Source organism: Zea mays, unplaced genomic scaffold (assembly GCF_902167145.1).
Source record: "Zea mays cultivar B73 unplaced genomic scaffold, Zm-B73-REFERENCE-NAM-5.0 scaffold_625, whole genome shotgun sequence".
NCBI lineage: Eukaryota > Viridiplantae > Streptophyta > Magnoliopsida > Poales > Poaceae > Zea > Zea mays.
In genome coordinates, this window is record NW_023367284.1 from 5384 (window position 1) to 15000 (window position 9617).

General features: G+C 43.6%; 1 protein-coding gene across 1 annotated transcript in view; it reads left to right on the forward strand.

Annotated features, from left to right (window-relative positions):
* Nucleotides 1-204: 204 nt before the first annotated feature.
* The window catches only part of LOC118475769 (ATP synthase subunit alpha, mitochondrial), a 21865-nt gene continuing 12452 nt past the window's right edge, over nucleotides 205-9617 (forward strand). The window contains exon 1 of the mRNA XM_035963959.1: nucleotides 205-9617. This exon is cut by the window's right edge and continues 12452 nt beyond it. The gene's annotated coding sequence lies outside the window, so the exon portion shown is untranslated.

Sequence of the window (9617 nt, forward strand, 5' to 3'; positions counted from 1 at the left end):
TTGGTTTTTGTTGCTAGGTTTTGAAGATGCCTTGCAGGGAATTGGTACAGGTACAGCTTCCTTCGTATCTGGTATGGGTGATTGGTATAACCTAATGAAAAGAGGAGTGGTTGCTACTACTTCCTTAATAAAACCAGCTTCCTAAATAAAACAAATAACAACTTTATTGTTCTTCTTCCTGCTTTCTTCTTCTTCTTCCTCTAGCTCCAATAGCAACCTGCTTCGGATCCAGCATCTGCTTTCTTCCTATTTCCTAAATCTAACAAAAACAACTTCTTCTTCATCCTCCTACTCCTAAATAACAACCCTGCTTCATACCTTCCTTTTGGCCTTGCAGAGAAGTGGTATCACTGCCTGAAAGGATAAGAGTGTGTCTAGTTTTACAGTGTATAGCCTAGTGCTTGAGTAGAGAGGTTTCTTTCTGCCTTTTGTACAAGAGCAGTTAATGTAGTTGTACTGGTGCGTTCGTTTAGGCCTTGCTTGATGGGATGCAGGTGATGGTGAAGTGTTCCTTGCTTTAGAAGAGTCCTATATATTTTAGCTGACAAGAGCAGTTAAGTTAAGTAAAGTTATGGTAGTGGCAGGTAAGGATCCTTCGTTTCTGGTTTAAGCCCGGATAAGAAAACAAGGAAGTTGGTTGAAGACTCCCTCTCTCTCATTCTTCCGGAATGGAAATGCCATTCTCGATAGCAAGGTAGGAGACATAGCAGCCATAATCACTTTCATCAGAAAAGAGGTTTGTTTTCTTGCTTGTCGCTACAGATCGTTTTTCCGGGCTTCATCAGGAAGAGCACTTGCCATTCTAAGGTTCAATGAAGCGGGTCGAAATATGGCTTGCTTACTTCTACTTCCTTCCGTTCGTGTAAGCACTCATGCTTCCACTTCACTCTCCTCTCGAAAGCCAGGCCAGGTTCTAAGTCCGGTAGGTCACTAGCAGTTCGAGAAGAAGGGTTTTGTTTGATTCACGAGTTCACTCAACAACCGGATTTGCCCTCGATACCCAAGAAGAAAAAGTGGATTTCCCTTAGGGCCACAACTAATTAGGCAACCCTATTTTCCCTCAGGAGATCAGGAGAGTCGATGGTTGATTCGAAAAGTCCCTCTCGCCTAGTGGCTAAACTAAAGAATCCGATGGCACGCTTGGGATCTAACCAGCACCAGAGATCTCTGTTTCAATACGCCGATCCGATCCTTGAAATACGCCGATCTACCAAACAGCTTGCTTGCTTTTAGTTGACGGGCAAACCTGAGCACTAACTAGTCCTGTTCCACTTCTGAATCTACGTCAAATTTCCGGAAAGCTAATCGATTTTAAAAAAGTGCATCTAAAGCACCCTTTACTAAAATCAATGTAGTTGCATGCAAACCTTCTGCAATAGCATGATGAACCAAGAAATCTCCGGGTTAGCATATATCAATGATGTTTTCCAAGGGCTCAAAACGCTAGGTTCGTTCTCTCGCTCCGGTAGACTGCTTCTTCTCTCAATTGCCAAGAATGGTGCTGGTAGATAGCATGGTTTTGGTAGAAACGATATCTCGTACCTGCTTTGCTATAAGTGCCTTCCCTCCCTTTTGATTAGGGAAATGGGATTCAAGATTTCGAATAGTTCGATGCAGATGGGCCAGTTCTTGTCCGAAGAAGGATGTTTGCTTTGAGGTTTCCCCTAGTTGGGGAGACCGAGAAGGCCCTAACGACATTGCATCTCCTGTTCTCCTGTGTTAAGAAGAAAACTTGTCCGAAAAAGCGAGATGATAGGAATAGAGATTGGAATGAAAGTTGGACTAGTAGATCCTTGTTCTTGTTCAATGAATACTTCTTTCCCAGGTGCTGTCAGAAAAAGCAAACTGGTTGGATCCCAGTACTTAGAAACCATTTCTCCGAAGCAGGTGCCAAACCTTCTCTTCTTCCCTTAGAAATTGGTCCAGAATAGGCATTCTTCGCTTAGGGCAGGTAGGTTCTCGGGAAAACGAACTAGACCGGTAAACTATTGCATCTTGGCCCGAGAAAAGAAAAGATGGATTGGAGTGATTGAACTAGAACCCGGGTGAGCCCTCCTATTGATCAGATCTCGGTAGTGAAATGATAGGAAATATGCCAAGAATAATTCCATTTCATCTCTTGTGTGATCAAACGGGTTGCCCAATGTACCAAATGCTTTCTATAAAGTGTGGAAATAGTCAATGTAGGATGGGACTCTGACCTAAAACATATGTGCTGGGTGTATCTTCCCGCCGACCAAAAACTTATGCCCAGTGCCAGACCTGAAAATAAAGGAAATATAGGAATGTGGAAATAGGAATGTAAGAAAAGCCATCAAGCTAGGAACACAGAAAGCTACCACTTCTTGTAAACAAACCTATGCTATGAAACAATCAAAGTAGATCGGATCGTATGAGGGATGCCTACAGGGCAAGGATATCATGATTTGAACAAGCAGGGGAAAGTCAAGAAGCAAGGTCACTAATCTAGATCCGGCCTGGCCGAAGGATAAGAAATGGATGGCTATCGCTTTCCTTCTTAGGTGAGGGATTCGAGATGTATGCGCCCGCATAAAGATCTGAGAAGCTATGAATCTGTCGTATATACTATAATAGACGAACAAACACATAAAGAGAAACCGGAGACTAATGACCTAGATCATCAAACCTTTCTGTCCACACTCGATCCTTAGCAATAAGCCTACAGCTAAGAAGATGGAATGGTACCAAGCTCACTTATACGCACTCCTAAATGAAACAAACTAGACTATCACACTAAGTTACACCTGCCCTGAGCCATAAATCAATAGAAGAGTTCGGTATTATTTCCATCTTTTCCATTAGTTTCTATGAAATCCTGATATTCGTTTTTCTATTCCACTGCGCATAGCCCGGTTCTTTCCGCTAGCACTGGCAATAGACCCTTAACCGGCACTGGCACTGAGTGCATTACTTACTGAATTACTTACTTTACTGCACTGCATTTCCAGCTGGCCTTCCCGAGTACGAGTATGGGTTCGTTGGATCATTCTATTCTATGTCAATTGGAAGTTGCATTTCAGACTCTGGAAGCCCCGTTCCTTCTCCTTTTAAGGTAAGGTAAGGTCGGCATAAATCCATCAGTGGTAGGAATCAACGATCCATTTCGTAAGAGAAGAATTGGGGAAAGCACGCAGTTGGCAGTTGACATCTTCAATACAGAACTCTTTCTTCGCTTTCTTTTCAGGAAACTCGAAATCTCGAACTAGAAATCTCGTAAGAGAGGATCAAGCTCTAGTCTCACAATTGAGAAGTACGGCACCTTTTTGCCCAATAAGCTAGTCTACCTTTACTGCGGCACCTCGAAGGAATGAATAGCCCGGCCCCTTCTCTCAGGAATCCGTTGATAAGGCAGTGTAGGAGTGCAAATCCTTCTAGAGACTTTCCAGTCCAGATTCGACGCGACGCTTAGCTTATTATTCTTCTGAAGATGCAATTCTGGATCTCTGTACAAGCTTTCAAGATTGGCTGGGCGTGAAGCATCTCTATTTCTTGTGATTTCCTTGTCAGTTTCTCTAGCAGCCCTACCTCAAATCCTCTTCTGTGGAAAACTAGTTCGTTCATCTGATGGCACCCAATGAGTAACTACTAATGTTATGAATAAAAGGCCAGTCGCAGATTGATCCGATACGCCAGACCTGCTTCCGTTGTTTGACTTCCTGACTTCCTATAGTGTAGCTTTCCCTGAGCGAGAATACGACCCAGAAGTACCCGCCACTCTATCTCTGAAGTGAGTTCTGTCGACACCTCACAAAGAAAGAAAAGGAGGGCTAGGCCCGAATAGGTCTTTGAATCCTGGCCAGAATTGAGGGGAGCTTCGCTCTCCATTGAGTAAGGAAATCCAGCCTCGGGAATGAAAGTAATTAACTGAAATATCCAATAACATATAAAATAGAAATGTTAAAGCATAACGAAAGAGTAAGACCTCGGTCGTGCAAATCATGCCGAGGAGGCTTCCTTTCAACAAAATGCAAGGATTCTCCGGGGGATAGCCGCTATTAAAGAAAGCCCTGGGCTGTGGACTCAGTATGGAATGGAGATAATGTGGTATGCTTTCCACTGTTGGCAGTTCTAGATAAGAAAAGGTTGAGTTCGGCTGGCTCGGCTCGCTAGGAGGATGAAGCTTCTACTCTTTGAGTGAAGTAAGTTGGAATCTTTCATCGTTCTTTTCCTTCTAATGTCGGACTGATGAAAGTCGTTTTTATGAAGAAGCGTTGAAATAAGAAAAAAATGGTGGTCAAATAGAAAAAAGAAAAAAAGATTGAGGGCTTTTGCTGCCTATAGGGCAGGTACTCATTGTTTTACTTCGCTCTTCTTTTCTCGCCAAAAAGTAGAGCAAGGAAAGAAAATGAACACGCAAGGAAAGAGGTTGGTTATTCGATCACTGTTCTCGGAGTCGTACACACTCCACTTATGAGTTGAACAAAGAAAGTAATGCTCGAAAAAAGAGAGTAATGCAAAGTGGACAGATCAAGTCAAACACGAGTCAATTCCCTAAAAAAGTCTCCCAACCTGACTGGAAAAGTGGGAACCGACTTCATCAAAAACCATCAAGTCAAGCCCATATGCATTTAATAATAAGGGATGTTTCGCTAAGGATCCAAAAAGGTTTCTTATAATCTGTCTAAATAAAATCCAACCGTCCTTTCTTTAGGAGAATATCGCCTATTTCTCACTTTTGATACCAGTTGAGTACGGCACGGCACGGCACTATCATGAATCAATGGAAAGCTTTTTTTCTGACTAGAATTGACACGCTACTGCTAGTTGTAACGTAAACAGTGGACTCACTCACTCAATCTGCCGTGCCAGGTATGAAAAGAGAAGCTAGTCCGGAAGCAAGGTCAATCAAGTGCGCCACGTCTGTCCCAGGCAAAACCACTGACTGCTATGGCAACCTCTCTTTTGATTCTCCTCATTAGATTCTACTAATCTCATTGGGAGCTGATCTGAAAACTTCTATCCTATCTCGCTATGGGCCAAAAGTGCATCTCACCTAGTGGAAAAAGTTGCACTATTTCTTGGCACAACGATGGATTCCAGGCATGGCTGGCTGAAGAACGGAAAATGCTTTGATTATGCATTTCTCGAATCTAGTCCAACACAACTGAATTTCGCCCCTCCTTCCTACTTTACTTTCCACCGGACTCATTCCAAGAGTCAAGAGTGAATGGGATTCTATTAGGCAACGAAATCAAGTGCTAGTCCCCTTCTCGGGAAAGCCAATTTCCTATTCCAAGAGTCTAGTGGTAAGTTCTAAGCTGGAATGGGTCCGATCCTTGCTAATGAATGAACTCCGTCACTACTCCTTTCCTTGGGCCAAAACCACGGAATATTTTCAGGAAACTAGACTCGAACTGAACCATAGCCCGGCACCCTCGAAACGATGGATTGCTTTTGAGAAAACCGCATCTCACTCAAAAGTAGCCTACCCCATTTTCCCGAGGGAATACGCAAATCCGGAGTGGGAGAAGGCTAAACCCATTTCTGTTCTGATCCGCCAGATCATGTCATGTCTTGTGTCAAATAGATATTGTCGTATGGTATGGAGTGAGAATCGAGATGACTATGGCCAGTAGAAAGAAAGAGAGAAAGAGGTAACGGCATCTGATTACCGCTTTTAGCATGGAATTTGGTACCGGATCGTTTCGAAAACGAGTCCCTAAAGTCTGTTTTCATTTCAATGGCAGGCTCAAGGAGTGGAAAGTGAGTCCATTCCTTGGTAAAAAAAATGAAGTAATGCTGCTTCCTTCTTAGACTTAGAGAAGGGCCCCTATTTTTTATTTTAGTCTAAGTAGCCTATAGTGGTTGTTTCCACTTAAATAAAGGGCGGGTAGGCTAGGGAGGGAATGTTTACTTTTCTTATTTGCGGGGAAAAGAGTTGATGCCGCTAGCAGCTCAGCTTAGGCCGTACCTACATGGGCTCCAGATCCTCCCTGTCTTCCTGCAGATTCTGATTCCAGCTTGCCTTGAATCCCAAACATAACGACTACTTGATTCGCGCCGGGCGATTCCAGTTCCAGAGTGATTTAGCCCGCGCCTGGGACAAGTGGTTTAGTGGACTCTTGAGAAGTAGCTTTTCGGATCTCTGGGTACGTGTTCCACCTTTGTTTGGGCGTTGCAGAAAGATAACCTGCTGCCAGAAGAAATAATGCAGAATTGAGTGAATAATGCCTTTAAACCGGTACCGGTAAAGTACTCTCGCGCTTATCTATTTATAGGCCCAACCTATGAAACAAGGTTCTCTACCTGTGTAGATACGGCAAACAAACTCTACCAATACCAATCCACCGGAAGAAGCCTGAACAATCACCCAGCAAGAGCTTTATAGGATGTTTCCTTTCTTAGTCTTAGTCGAGGTTCTTACAACGTGGCTTGATGCAGTGTAGATGTTTTGGTAGTCCAGTTCAGAGATATGACAGGAAAAACTCCACACTAGAGACAAGAACATAGAAGAGAATAAAGGCAAGGGTGTGCTTCTTCTTTCTGGAGAGACTGACAATAAGAGTAGATTAGATCGTGTGCTTCTCGGTGCGCCGACTACTTCACTGTTACCTACCTATCATTCACTAGACCGAGTATGAGTACGGACTGACATTCACTAGACCAAGTCAGAGTAGGGGGTTCCATTCTTCACTACACCCAATCTGTACCGACTCCCATTAATTACAGGTTACGAGTGTGGAAAGACTTCTTACTTTATTCCATTCACTACTGGTTAAGTAAGCATGAACGTAGATAAGAGAGGAGTCAATGGAACTCTTGGCTTGTGAACAAGTGACTTCTTTCTTTTCATAGACTACACTACAGACTATCAAGCACTAGAAAACAACAGGCCCAGTTACGTACGAGTCAGGCAATTGTCTACCCTCACGAAGCAATGAGAAAAGGTAGGTGCTGATGTGCTAGTATAGAACATAAGTAAGAAAGCATCTATTTCCCTATAATCACCGACGTTGGTATTTGCCTACACCCCATTCTATGAAAAACTCCGCAACTCCAAATATTCGATATAATAGGAAGGCCATTCACTTTAAGAGGAAATGGAGCTGCATAGCGTTGCCTTCAGACTGGTATTAGCAAATGCTTTGTTGATCTGAACCGAACAAAGACACATCTTTGGTGCAGTTTTCCTAAAGGCGGCTCACAGGGAAGAGATCCGTTTTGTCAATCAGCAAAACCAGTTTTCGTAGTGATGAAAGAAATTTCCCTCGATCATGTGTTCTCGGCCCTGTGACTGGTAAGTCAGTTCAGGCAAGAGATGATGGCGGGTCGATCACGATTTAGTCTTATTGATAATTGAGTATACGTCCGCCTAAGGTAAGGTCTGGTTAGAAATCCTTAGGAACAAGAAAGGGCACACAATCAAAGCCAGAGGTCTTCGAACCTTGGTATTTCGAATCAGATTGATAGCTTTTTGAATGGCAGCGGTTCCGGGACTCTAGTCTTTCGTTTACAGGTTCTACATTAGGTTCACGAAACCTATCTACACAGCAAGCTTCTTCAACAGGTCATTGGACATCACCCTCACTTCTTCTAGCAGGAAAGCGCGTTAAGAGGTAAGATCGTACCTCAAGTCAAAGGGCCTCGTTATAGTTGGAGGCAACACACGCTGAACAAACCTCAACTTGCCTATTTTGTGTAACTGGTTGAAACTACGAATTTCCAGTTCATCTTACGATGGTATACGGTGACGGGCCAACCTTCTATACTAGTGCATTCATAGGAGGACGAAGCAGGAATTAGGAAGCCCTACACTTCAACCGGAGCGAACTTCACACTCGAACTTAGATATAGCAAATAGATCAAATAGGCTCAGAGAGATACGGGGCATAATCAAAGAAAAAGAACCGTTGGAGTGGCAATACAGCTAGATAGATAGATAGAAAGTCTGATTCTAAACTCAGTCTGATCTGTCACACCCAGCCATAAACAACCATTCCAGATTCCCAAGATGAAGTGGAAAGAAAGAGGATGCATTCAGGATCTCATACTTCGAGAGCTCAACAGCTGTTAGGAACGTCGAGTCCCGCTAAGAACTGCTAACGTCGAGGGCTTTGATTCTTTTATTTCCTACCCAACATAGGCAACACTAGACTGATCAGACTCAAAAGACTACGCCTTGTCTTTTTGTCCTAAACTCAGCCGACTCTCCATATTCAACTGTTTATGCCCCCCATAGTAAAAACCACTCACACCAGTTTTGCCTAGTAGAGTGTACGATCAAAGTGAACTTTTTATGCCAGCCATAGTCAAAAGTCCTACTTTCCTTCGCACATCCGTTTGATTGCTTAATCTGTTTTGTTACCCTTGCTATCCTTGCCTCCTATGGATAAAAGGAAGAAGAAACCTAGTTGAAGTAAGGAAAACAGGTTCATAAGGTTTTCGAGTCGAATCTTTGATATGGAAAAGTCGTATCACCGCTCCGCAACCTGAACCACGGCACTTCCAATCCTCTTTATATCACGATTCATTATGCAAATAAAGCTTTTCCTTGCCACTTGGATTCTGGCACTTTGAAAGAAATACGAACACTTCCACTACTGCTCTGGAAAGAAGAAATCCGTCTTGTTGCGAGGAATTCTTTGCAATGGGGAAGGCTAACACTTCTTGCTTACTCACTCACGTTATTCACTCAGAAAAAGTAAAGTAGTAGCACCACAAATAAACTCATCTATCCCAGGTAGCCCCTAAACCTGATATGATACGATGGGGAACTGGGAAATTACAGAGAGTGGTGGGTCCCGCCGCGCAACGGATGAATCAAAGCGAGATCAGATTCCTCTTGATGAGGGCCGATGTGACTTCCTTAAATTCTTTCCTGAGCTCAACAAAAAATGGAGGGGTTGGGGCTTTGGCTCCAGGCCCAAACTCTATCTTGTGGTAGACTGCCCTCCTAGGGAGCGCTTGGGCAACTAACTTGTGGGGCATGACATTCGGAATTTCCCGAGAAAAAAAGTCTTATGTGTATTGGATCCGTCTGCTGGTTTCAGGGATGGGAGTCCACCACTCTTGTCCAGTAATGGTAGGGATTCGCAGAAGAACCTCTGGATCGAAGCAATGCGGGCCTGTCTGTCTGTATGTAATCTACTTCTGAATGAGGGAATCCACTTTTGCTACTAGGGAATCAGACTAATAGCCTGCGCCTGTTGGCAGTAGTACTTGAACTATACTTGACTCGGCAAATAATATTGCTATATCGAGGGACTCAATCCAGAGGACATTTCCAATAAGCTACTCTGGACTGGCAGCTTTCAGAGATTGATCTACGTATTCCTATTCGACTTGTGGTTCCCGAATCAATAGCGGACTTCCGTCAATCCATCAAGCAAACAACGTTCACTGATACGAGACGGCACCATTTACTAGATTTGCACCACGCCCTATTCATGATCTCTTCCCTGGTCAGTAGTAGGGTTGCCGGTGCCCAGGAATAATGCTTGTTATTATTAAGCCGAAAAGTAACGTATTAAAAACAAAGTGAACAAAGTGTACCGTGCCAACGGAGACTGACCGAACTTCTACGCTATGCCCCGACCCTGCTGATAGATAAACTATTCATCTGGTTGAGCCAGGCTGGCCCTATTTATTCCAATGGA